The 15,092-nt window shown below is 44.8% G+C and overlaps 1 protein-coding gene across 1 annotated transcript in view; it reads left to right on the top strand.

The window, feature by feature from the left end:
• The window catches only part of GAREM2 (GRB2 associated regulator of MAPK1 subtype 2), a 470,347-nt gene that overhangs the window by 256,810 nt on the left and 198,445 nt on the right, over positions 1–15,092 (top strand). The window lies entirely within an intron of this gene.

Below are 15,092 nucleotides of genomic sequence, written 5' to 3'. Positions count from 1 at the left end.
AACATGCTATTTTGAGATCGGGGGGGGGGGCTGCTTAAACAGCTAGGATATCAAACAGCAGTGCGTACAGCTCAAAGTATTTTAGCAGATCATAAGGGGAGGGGGGTAATTGCCCAACTTGAAATCTTCAGCATTAAATATGTTTTAGTAGCTATCTATGGGCCTAATGTTGGTGACCCTGAGATGTTTCATTCCTTAATGCTAACTATATTGGAATGCCAAGGAGTCTTAATAATTATGGGTGATTTTAATTGCATCATGAACTAATCTATGGATTCTACTACTCGACGAACAACTATAAGGATGCCGAAAGTACGGGCATCCATTTTTGAATTATCATGTTTACATAATTTAAAGGATATATGGAGAACTGTACACCCAAATCTCCCAGGGTATACATACTACTCTTACCCACACAAGCAGAACTCAGGGTTGGATCTGGCTTGGGCAATGACATCACACTTCAATCAGCCACGATCAAAGTTTGCCCCAAAAATTCCATCAGATCACAATCCCATTCTGTTTTCCTTTCAAACACAGCCGACAAGTAATTCGAGGCGTCCTTTCTCTTTCCCCGGTATCTATTGACAAATAGCGAATATATCTGACATATGGAGAAACTATTGTCAGAATATATTCATTTTAATCTTAATAATGCCTCCTTGGGTATCGTTTGGGACTCAATGAAGGAGTATATAAGGGGCATCACACAACAAATTATATTACAAGGGAACAAAACTAGCGAAGTTTCTCTTGAGGCTGCCTGTTTAGCGTTAGCTAATTTAAAAATGTGTCATGCAACAGCAGTCAGGCAAAATGATTCTCACCAGATACAGATGTATATCAATCTTGTAGAGCACGTGCAACACTAGCGCTAGATTACCTGCTTCCTATAATAAACATCGGTCTATTTAATACGAATATGGTGAACAGGTGGGAAAGATACTAGCATACCACTTGGCTGATAATAAGGCTAAAAATGTACTAAAGGTTATCAAAGGAGTGGATAACTCACTCCATACTGAAACTCATATGATACTTAAACAATTCGCATCATTTTACGAGAGCCTCTATCTCAATCGGACCCAATAGTAGCAGAGGAGCTCTCTAGTTATTTAAGGAGGGCTGGGCTTCCATGCTTGCAAGCAGAAGATGCTGGCCAGCTATGCTTAGAGATTTTACCTGGAGAAATGTTGGCTTCTCTGTCTTCCCTGCCTGCTGGGAAGGCAACTGGAGATGACTTGATACCTATTGAGTTCTATAAAAACGTTTAGGAATATCATAGCTCCATTTTTTGCCAAGGTTATTCAAGAGCTAGGCAATACCGTCAACTTTGTATATTACTAATATTGTGTTTTTTCCTAAAAAAAAAGGGCAAACCACCGAAGAATGTGGCTCATTTTGCCCGATATCTCTTATTAATGCGAATGCCAAAATATATGCTAAAGTCTTGGCTAATCGTTTAGCTTCCTTGATGCTAGGACTTGTCTCTAATGAACAGAATGGTTTTATAATTGGTCGAGATACTTCGGCGCACATTAAAACAGCCATAATGGCTTTTGATTATGCATAACAATCTGCTAGTAACTTGGGCATGATACTCTTAGATGCGGAAAAAGCTTTTGACTGTGTGGTATGGGGCTGTTTATGGTCTACCCTTATTTCATTTGGAATGACGGGCCGGTTTCTTACATGGATACAGGCTTTTAATCGCATGCCACAGGCTAGGCTGAATTATGCAAGCTCTCAATCTACACTCTTCCGTGTACACAGAGGTATTCGTTAGGGGTGTCCTCTTTCCCCATTGTTTTACTTGTTAACAAAAACATTTTGCCATTACTCCCGGGATCTAATGAGTTGAAAATTAACGCTTATGCAGACGACATTGCTATCTTTACAACGGACCCAGTTAATTCTCTAGAATTAATCATGTATGAGGCAGAAATATTCGGTTCTTTCTCTGGATATAAATTGAATCCTAACAAGACACAGGTGCTCTTAAACTTTACACCAGATAGGTCTATTATAGGGGTATGTCCCAAAGTCACTTATTTAGAAATTTGCATTTCATCCCAGACTGAACGCATATTTAGTTTAAATTATGATATGTTGCTTCAAAATGTTATCAAAAAGCTAAGAAACTGGCATAAATTACCCATAAGCATAATAGGCAGATGTAATATCATAAAGATGACGATTCTCCCAAAATTCTTATCCTTATTCCGCTCAATCCCCTTAAGAGTTACTAACTCTTTTTTTTTTTTTAAATTAGAAGGCGCGATAAGTTGTTTCATATGTGGGTATAGACGTGCACGTCGGGCAATTAAACTGTTAAAATTCCCATATAGTCAAGGAGGCCTTCAGCTCCCCCGATTTTAAACTATACTGCTGGGCTTCTTTTATGAGCCGGTTGCATATTCTCCTCTCAAATCAGGGTCAAGACTTCAATCACCAACTTCTTTTTAGACCAGGACTGTCGTAGATTTCTTTATCGTACTCATGACCCGAACTACTTTAAGAGAGTTCGCTTTCAGACTCTCAGGGCTGTAGTTATCATTTGGCGGGAAATTCTAGCTAGATACTCCCTCCAGATATATCATAACAGATTTCTTCTTTGGGACAATCCATCGTTACCGGGTGTTTTCCATGAAAGTGTCTCAAAGGGTTGGGCTAAGCTTGGGATTGATAGACTCTGAGACTTTTTTGATTGCAATGGCTTTCAAACATTCCAAAGCTTACAAGATGCGTATTTAATCCCACGTCAATATTATAATAAATATTTACAACTCTGAGACTTCTTTTTGAGGACACAGGGTCTTAAATCTGTAGAGACATATGATATACTGACATTTTTACAGGATATTCCTCGGAAACATGTCATCCGTATAGCATACAAATATATTTGTCAGGATAGAGCCGATCCATGCTTACAGTTAGCTTCAAAATGGAGTAATGTCCTGGAGACTGATGTCACTCCTACAGGGGTAAATGATGCTTTTACAATATTAAAAGAGGCTGTGTGTTCAAGCAACTTATAGCTACGGCAATTTAGGACAATATGTATGTTGTATTACACCCCGGAAAAGATTGTTAGCTAGGGGGGGGGACAAGGAGGACGATATCTGAGCAATAAGGTGAATTGCCCGAATTGCGGACTACGTGCTGCAAATATCGTACATATGTTTGTTACATATCCATTGCTATTGACATTCTGGCAGCGAGTCAGACATGCTTGTAAAGACCGCCTTGGCTTCGACCTTGTCTTTACTACAAAGGAGGTTATGTTGGGATATAAGGCAGATCCCAGCTATGCACGCTGAGCCGTGTTTTCTATTATCTTAGTTACTGCCAGATTAGCTACCTCAAGGGCTTGGATTTCTCCAAGGCCCAGCAACATTGCGGAATGGTGGGCTATCGTTGTAGAGATTTTTGAGAGGGAAAAGGCCTTGGCTACAACTAGAGGCATATGCTCACTGTTGAAATGTAGGGCAGTCTGGCATAGAATGATAAAAGATTGATAGAATACATTGTGATTCCCTATAATAATTTTGTGTTCCTATAATCCTATATATTCTTAAATCTATGGCTTTAGTTTTTTGTGTATAATTTTTTTTATTTTACCTTTTTCTCTTTCTTTTCTTTTCCTATGATATAAACTCTTACATTTGTACTGAAATTATCACATTGTTAATACTTATGAATTATGTTTGCCACCCTTGCCTAAAATAAAATCATTAAAAAAAAAAATTATAATAATCTTTGCCAATGACCACCAGGATAGTGTCTGGGAAATGGTTAGAAGGTTTGACTTTAGCGATAATATTCAGTATGTCGTTTGCAGAAGAAATGTCAAAATTCTGCCATTTTTCTCAGATTTGTTAATGAGGATCTGAACTTCCATAGGGTCAGGTGGCTTGAGAAGTGATAGCGCAGTAAAATTCATTTTCTGAACAAAAATCCTGGCAAATGTAATTAGATTTTGTTACAGACTCTTTAAATCTAATGGAGGAAGGAGGGTTATTTGCTGCTCTAACCACCTTAAAGATCTGTTTTGGGCAATTTTTGGAAGAATTGATGATCGATTAGATGAATGTGCCTTTGGCATTTAAAACTTTCCCTTAAAGTTTCATCTGACTGTTCTAAGCTTACACAAGTTGGCGGAAGAGGGGATTGTTTCCATTTCTTCTCTAGCCCTCTAAGAAGTTCTCTTTCTTAGAGGATATTTTTGGGCAACCAAGAAGGGAGAAGTATTTTTCTCTTAGTTTCGAGAGATGCTTTTTCTTCAAGAGACTCCAATAAACAGTCATTGAATCTAAGTGTTGTGATGCTCACTTCATCATTAGGAGTTACTGAAGATAGTTTCTGCATAGCCCTGCCAGGAAGGTTATTAATAAAAAGATCCTTGATGTCTCTGAATGAGGTGGGTTCCGATTTAAATTGGCCACGAGTGATGGTGCACAGGATCAGGAAGTGGCTGACCGGCAAACTGGTGTATTACATAAACAATTGTTCCGTGGGACTCATTTAAAGCTAGAGACCTCTGGGAGATTCTGAGGGAACAGGAAACACAGGACAACCCACAGTGTCTATCAAATACATATATTAAACCAATTCATATGCATTGATGTGTGAAAACGTGATTCTAGTGTAGACGACGCAGTGCTAAAATAGTGAATATATATTTACAACACATCTGAAAAAAGATACTGTGTAGATCCCACTGTATTTTTTCCATAATTTATGGGAATTCATAATAGGATAGTTTGAGTGGATCCACAATCCCTAATGTATCACTTCAGTCAATAAACCAAGAGGGAGGGGTTGCCAATGTTTCGACCCCATCTAATTGTTTGGGTCTCTTCAGGACAAAGTCATCCGACTACTGCACCACAATGGTGCGAGTCCCAAGGTAGGCAAGTACCATCCACCGGATCTCTCAATATGTGTGATCGACTAAGTTGTAACTCTATGGCTCCTATTGTAATTACTACCAGCAGAGCCTATAGGGAAGAAGTTCCTCGTCAGTCTTATCCAGAAAAGATTTCCACCCACAGGCGGTGAATGCATCTGCTGTCTCCTTCGCCACCATGAATACTGCGTGTGCCGGGTCAACAGGTATGGCATTGCAGCACTTTGGTAGTCTGAGAAGGACTTTTCAAATGTACCCATCTCACACTAGAATCTGACTCAACTTGTAGAGATCTGAAGCCAGTAGAGTGACTGTGTCAGTTTTAATGAGTTTTACGTTTTTGGTGGATAACACTGTACGGCGCACCAAATTGCTCAGTTAGACCCCCAGTTGGTGTAAGTACCCATTGTTGAGTAAATATACATGCCTGATAAGTAGCTGATGGGGACAAGTGCTACAATATGCCTCAATAGCCAATCAACTGCATAAGTGGCCCATGTTGAGTGGATGTTCAGCGTTCTGTCTCAATGTGCTGTTGTGAGGTGGTGTCTGGTATGTGCTGGTGGGACCTGCTGTTAGGAGCACATTGAGACCCAACTACATGGCATGTCTGTGCTGTGTGGTTTGGTTTTAGAGTTTGCTCTAAAGTAGGTTCTGTAGAACGACGTGCTATTGTTGATAATGGTTTTCTGGCTTTTTTCCCGGCACTGTGAACTCCAGGTCCCCCAAGTCCCAATATGTTGGATTGCCTGCTTCCTAAAGGGCATTCATAGCACATTGCAGCAGCTTCAGAGCATTGTGAGTCTATAAGGAAACAGACCTCAAGAGCAGAATTCATGAAAATACACACAGGTGCAGGAAGTTAGTATCATGCGTCAGGGGTAGGAGAGGGGTGGTTCACGGAGTGCATTCTTCCACACGCGTCAGTCGCCCTAAAGAATCACCAGGATTCCTACAAAATATTCTATTTCTGCAGAAGATCCACAAGACTGCACCTTTTTGTACCTACTATGCAGGTTCCCTTCTAATATTTTACTTTTTGCTACCCCTCTGACAGGACATATTAATAACTGTCGCCATATCCATTTTACTCCCCCATAGTTTACCAAGTGAGAATGAACCACATTGTGCCAAACTTGTTTTTCACAGTCAGCACCTGTTCATGTTAATCAGGCTACTGCTACCACTACTTAATATCTGGGGCCTATGCCATAAGAACGCTATTGCAGATTACTGCCTTACGGCACCACCACAAGATGGACACTAAAAAGTAACCTTGTTACTTGTGGGACCACAGCACTGAAAATGCCCCGATCGCTGCCACTGATGACATTAGAGCCCTCCTCAACTTGGGAGAAACTGCGTCGCTGATCCTCCTCGACCTCTTAGCAGCGCTCAACACTGTGTCCGATCATTCTCTTATCAAGAGACTTCATTACATCGGAATCCAAGGAGACAACCCCCAAATGGATCACCTCCTTCCTCACCGGAAGAACCCAGAGGATCCGCCTACCATCATTCATCTCAGAACCCAAGGACATCATCTGCTGTGTCCCTGAAAGCTTGACTTCATTGGCCAACATTGTCAGAACCCCTGGACTAAGCATCATATCCCACGCAGACGACACCCAGCGTATCCTCTCACTATCAGAAGACCCCTCCACAACAAGGCGCATGTGCTTGACTGGATGAAAAGCAACTGGCTGAAACTCAACACAGACAAAATGGAAGTGCTTATCTTCTGGAACAACACCTCACCATGGAACATCTCCTGATGGCCTTCCAAACTAGGAACCTACTCCCACAGACCATGCCTGCAACCTTGGAATTATCCTGGACAGCAAGTTCATCATGGAAAGCCAGGTCAATGCAGTCTCATCTGCCTGCTTCCTCACTCTTTGCATGCTCTGTAATATTTTCAAATGTCTCCCTGCGAACACCTGACGAACCGTCACTCAAGCCCTAGTCACCAGCCGGCTGGACTACAGCAATGCACTCTATGTAGGAATCACCACACACCTCCCGAACAGATTGCAGATCATGCAGGACTCAGCAGCCAGACTTATCCTTGATCTCCCCAAAAGGACCCCCCAACCTCAAGAAGCTCCACTGGCTCTCCTTTCAGGAGATGAGTCAATTCAAGATGCTGATCCACACCTTCAAAGCCCTTCACAATCAAAGACCAGAAATACATCAACCACCGCCTGAACTTCCACCAACCCTCCAGACACCTGTGCTCCACCTCCCTCTCCCTCGCACACACCCCCGCATCTGCTGTAGCAACAGGGGAGGACACTTCTTCTCCCACCTCGCTGCTAAGTCCTTGACCGACCTCCCCCTTCACCTCCAGGCCTCATCCTCTCTTCTAGAATTCAGGAAAGGACTCAAGACCTGGCTGTTCAACGGAACCCTCCCCAAGCAGCAAGGTACTCAGCACCTGGATACCCTCAAGGATGATTAGCTGCACTTTATAAATCAGAGCTGGCATGGTTGGAGGGAGAGAGAAGTGGAGAGACCTGCTGGGATTTGCATTGTAACTATCCTCCCATATCTGAATGTCTTTGTGAGATGTAAAGAAGCGGCCATAGTGTATAGATATTTGGGACCTGCAGTTGTGGACTAGATTAAAGTCCTCCAATTGACCTGCAGTGTGCGACACATCTCTTCAGTTATCCCATGCCTGTTCATTTAGTGATGGCTGGTTTATTGGCTGCACATACTGGTGATTTTACAACCCTCGTAGCAGATATGTCTTATGGGGAGTTAAGAGGTGTAAGTTACAGTTGGCGGCCGACTGCTCAGTGTTATGTTATTAGTATTAGTGTGGGCCTGAAATGTTATATATGAAATTACATAACTATATAATACCTTGGCTGATGAATACGAGCCCCAGCTAGGCCCGCAAGAGACAAGGGTTCGCTCTTCTGTAACGAAATCTATAAGGAAGTTGGCACGGAAACTGCAAAGTACAAAAACAACGTTTATTAACCCTTAAGGGTGGTCCTACAATCCGCACAACACTCTTCAGTATTGCAAGTAGTAGCACAAAGAACTTGCATACACAGTCCCCTTTTATACACAGCAAAGGGGCTCATGAGTGGGTGGATACCACAAAGTTGAAGAACATTACCATTTAGGGTCATTCTCGATACCGAATCAATACATGGGCGGAGCTAACACACTCCTTGGGCCCGCGAAAACACATGGTCAAGCAAAGCTAATTATAACAGATGTGGTCAAGTCTGGGCATGCGCCAGACGGACAAGGGAGAGCTATTTATAACCTGTTGCTAGGCAGATTACAAGAGCAACTAACACAGAGGTCGGACTCTCCTCGTGGTGAACACATGGCAGCATGTCAATACAAAATGGAGTCCGGACTTCGGCCAACATAATGGGGAAAACACGATAAGAAAGAAACACTAATGTTTTCAGTAAATGCTTAATCACATTCTGCCTTAATTTACAACAGACGACCCTTTCAGCATTTACTGAAGACATCTGGCTTCCAAGAATAATCATCGTATATGTCAATTATCATCATTCCTTTAACCTCTTTAGCTAGACCCTTCTGGCGGGCAACATCGGCAATAGTTTTCTTATCTGGAATGCAGAATGAAATGCATACGGAACAGCACAATGGTCCACATTGAATACACATACAGAGAGAGAACAGAATTGCTATAATAATGCAGAGACCAGTTAAGACCTTCCATCCCCAGGCAGTAACCAATGCCCAAAACCATCCAGAAAAGGACCAAGTGCCGTTTTCCGTGTGGATTTCAGCTGCTATTTTATGCAGCTTATTAATGGCGTTATAAACGGATGGCGTATGATCAGGAATGAACACACAGCAGCTACTTCCAATAATTTTACAGGCTCCTCCTCGATCAGCTAGCATTACATCCAATACCATACGGTTCTGCAATGCAACAATTCTGGTAATCTGTAATTCTTCCGTAAGATTCCCAAGAGCAGTAGCAGTCTGATTAGTCACAGCTTCTACCACTCTTGTTAATCTTCGGATCTTCCTACTATTCAAAGCGGCTCCAACAAAGAAAAACAATCCTAAATTAAAATCAATATACTGTTGCAAACTGGTATCTGTTTGATCCACCTCGTCAATGGATAGAGTACGTTTATATCTATTTACAGTCACATTATTCAACAGTTTTAAATCCTTATGATATGACGCGGGTGCTAAAAATACAGGAGGTAATAGGAATGATACATAGCATACCCCAGACCACCCAGCCGGCAAACGGTAATAACCTTTATTTCCACATACAAAGTAGGTATTATGGGATGCTAGGAAGGTGCTGTTGTTTAACCCATCAATGTTTAACACAGTTATACAATCACTGACACCAACAGGGATAAAACCCACACTCTGGACACACAAGTCCGCTTGAGCTTGTGCGACTTGAATTACAAATTTATCTCTTCCCGCAGTGTCTCTGGTGTTCGTGAAGATATAGGGAATGGATTCATTGTCCGGTCGGTATTCTTCCCATTCCCAAATTGTCCCATTCGCTTGTGGATATCCATTCTTGTCCTGATGGCATTCTTTATTAAGTCTAAAAAGCAGTCGTCCCACTGTCGGTTTTCGAGTGGCAAACAACAGAGTGTACCATGCTCTACAAGAGCCATTATGAGAGAAAGGAAGTGGTATGAATGGCGTACCTCCTTTCTTCTGATGGGCTGGCATCATCCCACATATCCAACAGTTCGTAGCATTTGTAGTGACGTGGGTATGATGCAGCATCTGAATGAAAGTGTTATTCAAATAGGATTGTCGATGCTTCAACTCTTGATATGGCAATGTGTAAAAGTAGTGCTCCGCAGGCACTGGAGTCGTCAACACAAGCGTCTTTCGAGCAGGAGTTGCCTCCTCCACAAACCATGTGGTTATACCAATGATAGTTACTGTTAGCATGAACCCCAACGCACAAAGAATTTTCTTCTTCTCCATGTCAAAGGAAATAATACCCTGATATCTTCCTGAAACTAAAAGTCTGTCAGAACTCTTCCCCTTGGGCAGCGGTTGATTTCTTCACCAGCGGGCCAAGACGGGTGTCACTACACTAATGCAGGGCTGATCCCCCCCCCTTGCCTCATCGGCTCTCCGTTTCACTAACCCAAGGGCCGTTCTGACAGTATGTCCCGGTGCTGGAAACCTCACTTCCTTGGTCGCAGATGATATCGCCTTCCTCCAGAAGTCGTATGGTCCGGAAAGAGCTCCTCAGTGTCGTTTGGCTCTGCAGCACGGCCTGTCTCTGCTGCTAGGATGTCTCGTTGATCGGTCAGCACGGCAGACTCCACCAATCCGGGCGGTACCTTTCGACAGTGCAAGGAATGGATCCAATTCTTCCTGTTCGAGACTCGCACTGCCGTCCTCGTTGCAAGAAGGACTTGCTCAGGTCCGACCCATCTCGGCTCCAAACTGTTCGTTCTGTCGAAGACCTTCAGCATGACATGATCCCCAGGCCGGAGACCATGTCCTTCACCGGTAGACCGATCAGGGAGCGCCTCTCGGACCTGTTGATGAATAGAAACCAAGTTATCCGTTAACTGTGCCAGATAATCACTCATCATCACACAAGGTACATCATACACAGCCTTAGGCCTTGGTGGACCCCAAATATTCATTGGGCGTCCAAATACAATCTCATAAGGTGTAAGGCCGGTTCGAGAGTGTGGCACCGACCTAATTGACAATAACGCCAGTGGCAAGGCGTCTGGCCAAGTCAGAGATGTTGAAGCTTGAATTTTGGCGATCTTAAGCTTCAGTGTACCATTATACTTCTCGACTAGTCCTGCAGACTGAGGGTGGAACACGGCGTGGAACTTCTGGGTGATGCCTAGGCCCTTCAAGACATACTTTATAACATCTGCTACAAAGTGAGGGCCATTATCACTCCACAGAAGTCTACAGACGCCGTATCGGGGGAAAAACTCTTTCAGCAATAGCTTCGCTGTAGTCATTGCAGTATTGTCTTTCGCAGGGTACGCCTCAACCCATTTACTGAAGGCGCAAACCACTACTAGAACATACTTCAAATTGTTACAGCGCTCAAGCTGGATGTAATCCATCTGCAGAACCTCAAAGGGTGCAGTGGGTGTCGCAAATCCTCCTGCTGGAGTTCGCGTGCCTTTCCCTGGGTTATACTTCAGACAGATCATACAGGTCTGCACCACCCTCTTTGCCGTGCTAGCAATCTCTGGATGCTCCCAGACTTGGGTAAGCAATTTCACAATTGCGGAAGCTCCAACATGTGCTAGCCCATGTGCCATCTGGACCATAGGTTGTACAAAAGCCGTGGGTAACTTCCATCTATCCATCTGCTTATTTCTCCAGCAACCCTCGTCATCCAGTTCTCCTTCGCTAACCCATTGTTCCCGCTCTGTGTCAGAAGCGGTCTTTTGTATTTCTCGCACTTGCTCCTTCGCATCATGCCATCTCTCCACCTGTGACTTCACTACATACATGGCAGTAGTGCCGGGCTGCATCGCAGTCTCCCGTGCTACTCGATCCGCTAACGCATTCCCTTCTCCAACCTTATCAACCACTTTCCTATGGGCGCTACACTTAACAATGGCGATTTTCTTTGGGTATGTCAATGCAGTTAAAAGGTTGTGAACTAACTCCCCATGCATTATCTGTACCCCATGTGACGTTAGAAACCCTCTCTCCTTCCAGAGTAGGCCGAAATCGTGCGCTACTCCGAAGGCATAGCGGCTATCTGTGTAAACATTCACACACAATCCTGTACTGAGCTCACACGCTCGTGTTAACGCTATCAGTTCCGCTGCTTGAGCTGATTTCTGTGGTATGCGTGCTGTCTCCACTATCGTCTGTAACGTGGTAATTGCATACGCTGCTGAAGTCGTACCATCTGGTAGCTTCAGGCATGATCCATCCACCCACAACTCTCCATCTACATCTGAAAAGGGCGTATCCTGGAGATCAATACGACCCTTTGTTTGTTCCTCAGTCACAAGGATACAATCATGCGCTTTCTGTGCCTCAGACTGGGTCTCGGGGTATGGCAACAATGTGGCCGGGTTTAATGTCACGCACCTTTTTAACGTAATGTGAGGAGCTAAAAGCGTCAACTCATATCCCGTTAAACGGGCACTGGTCAAATGCTGCGTCTTTGTTTGATTAAGCAGGGCATCAACAGCGTGGGGAACTAACACCAACAGTTTATGGGACAATACAATTCCTTCACTCTGCCGTATTGACACAGCTGTCGCCGCAACCGAGCGAAAACACCCTGGCAATGCTCGGGCGACAGGATCAAGTACAGCCGAAAAGTATGCACAAGGGCGCTGCTTATCGCCGTGCATCTGCACTAAGACTGATAATGCACATCCATCTTTCTCATGCACATACAACGAAAAGGGTTTTGCATAATCAGGGGTCCCTAACACTGGTGCTGAACAAAGGGCCTGTCTTAATTGCTGAAAAGCAGCGTCACATTCATCTGACCAGGGGATCGGGATGGGCGTGTCTTTTGTCAAGAGCGCTAGTAATGGCTTAGCTATGTGTGAAAACCCTAATATCCACTGTCTACAAAAAGAAACAAGACCCAAAAATGCACGCACATCCTTCTGCGTGGATGGCCTTGGTGTGTCCAAAATTACTTGGATACGATCTGGTGTGAGTGCACGCCCCTCCTTAGACAAAAGGTGACCCAAATAAGTCACCTTTGGTCTACAGAATTGCAATTTCTTCCTAGAGACCTTATGATTGTGGGATGCTAAAAAGGAAAGTAAGGCTATCGTACTTTTCTCACACAACTCCAGGGTGTCAGCCGCCAACAGGATGTCATCGACATATTGAATGAGGGCGACCCCCTCGAGTAAGGCAAAGGAATCCAACTGTCGCTTCAAAGCCTGACTATAAATACTAGGGCTTTCTGTATAGCCTTGGGGAATTCTACAAAAACGATAAGATCTATTGTTTAATGTGAACCCAAAAAGAAATCGGCTATCAGGGTGAATGGGAATAGAAAAGAAGGCATTTTTCAAATCAATCACTGAGAACATGGTCGCCGTAGGCGGGACCAAGGTAAGCAACGTCGTGATATCAGAAACCACCGGGTACTGAGGTATCACGATCTTGTTTACCTCCCTCAAATCAATTATAAACCGATAGACCTTTGCATCCGTGTCCTTTTTCAAAATTGGGAGAATCGGACTGTTACAGATATTATAGGGAACTTCTTCCACTACCCCCACTGCGATCAGGTCTTGCACAATCTGTATGAGAGCCTCCTCGCCCTCCTGGGAAATACGATACTGTGGGAGGCGTGGTAGTACCGCCCCCTCCTGGACACTAATGTGGACCGGAGGAATCACCATTTGTCCGACATCTGTGTCCGAGGTTGCCCATAAAGTTTGGGGGAGGGTAGCCAACAACGCATCCTCTGAGATCGTACACATCCGCCCAGATCGGGGGTAGTTGTCATTTAAAATCACCCTCACACCCTCAGGGGAACAGCGAATTGTAGCCCTAAAATGCTTTAACATATCAAGGCCCATAATGTTATCCGGTGTGTACGGAGCAAGCAGAAACGGACAAGGCGCAGAAAAACAATCAACTTTAAATGCAAGGGGCTGTGAAAGAGGGCTTCGGGAAAGTGTACCGTCAAACCCTACCGATGTAACTATTGAGCCGGATGGGGGAGCCCCCGGAACCAAGTACCTAGACAATGCACTACGTGTCGCTCCTGTATCCACTAGGAACTGATCAGTAGAACCTAAAACCTCAGCCGATACATAAGGACCCGTCTGATCGACCGGCACCTCAACTGATTCGGACCCCCATCCTACGCATTCCTATGCATGCTGAGAATCGTGATATCCCAATCGATCGCTGTCCGATACATGATACTGGTGCTGGCGATCGAAAACATTTGAGCTATCTCGGTGCTGTCCGGCAGGATCGAAACGGACATTATCGTTGGAATTCCCTCTAAAGTTCGAGAAGCCCCCTCTACCTCTCGGCCCACCCGGAGTGTGCCCCTGACGCGAAGCACGCAACGCTGGGCAATCCCTGGCCCAATGGCCCAACTGCTTGCAATACGCACACTGGTTCCTATTCAAATCAGATCGGCCCGAAGGGGGACCATAAGATCCGCCCCTTCCTCTATTACTATTACCCCGACGGGGCGGGCCATATACTTGTGCTAACATCACTTTGGTTTTAAGATCTTTCGATTTCTTCTCCTCCTGGCCCTTCGCCTCGTGCTCCTGACGCTCATAATACTGGGCAATGGTCAGAAGGGCCGTCGGTGTTGCGGAGGACCAAGAACTCTCACTCGCTTTTAACCGGGCTGCAACTGCCGGTAGCAGATTAGCCACATATTTGTCCGCGAAAAGGTGGCGGCCCGTGTCGTCAGTAAGCGACTGGCCACTAAAATCATGGAACGTTTCCTCAAAACGCGTAAAGAAGTCCGCGACTGACTCGTCAACTTTCTGTTTACATGCTGCTAACATATTCCAGTCAATCTTTTTAGGGGGGATAATCGTCTTCAGCTTAGCCACAATAGCCGCAGGGAGATCTAAAATATTCTGGGGTGGTTTCTGTGCGGGCTTCCGTTCCCTATCCTCATCCTCAAGGTCAGACCACCGGGCCTTGAAGGCAACCGCATCATCTACCTTCCGGACAGAGCGCCACGTATCCGGCGGTAGGATAAGGCCAAAGAACAGGTCTATATCCGCCAAGGTCATAATGCAAGAATTCAAGGCCCCCTCGACTTCTTCATAGAAGGCCGCTGGATTCTTGCGGGGGTCAGGCAGCGCATTCTTTAATGCCATAACATCGGCCCTATGCCATGGAGTATAAACCCAATTATATACAAAATATCCCCTTGCATCGGCGGAGTTAACATCCGAGCTAGTCCCCGCTCCCTTAGGAGGAACATACAAAGGCGCCGCCTCTCGCATCGGTTTAGCATGCACTATGTCATCCTTATCTGACTGGGAGGCGGATGGGTAGCCCCCTGCTGCAGACGAATCCGACTGCTTCTCCTCCTCCGTTTGTTGACGTGCTTTCTCTCTAAGGGCCAGTACCTCGTCCCGCAAAGCGAACAGCCGCCGAGCCGCCTCAGAAGCCTTAGGGGGAGAAAAAACACCATTACGTAATGCTCCGGCATCCAAAGACACGTCGTCAGGCT

The sequence above is a fragment of the Triturus cristatus genome, chromosome 6, assembly GCF_964204655.1.
Source record: "Triturus cristatus chromosome 6, aTriCri1.1, whole genome shotgun sequence".
NCBI classification, from domain to species: domain Eukaryota; kingdom Metazoa; phylum Chordata; class Amphibia; order Caudata; family Salamandridae; genus Triturus; species Triturus cristatus.
Note: the sequence above shows the minus strand (reverse complement) of the source record. Positions and strands in the feature narration are given on the sequence as shown.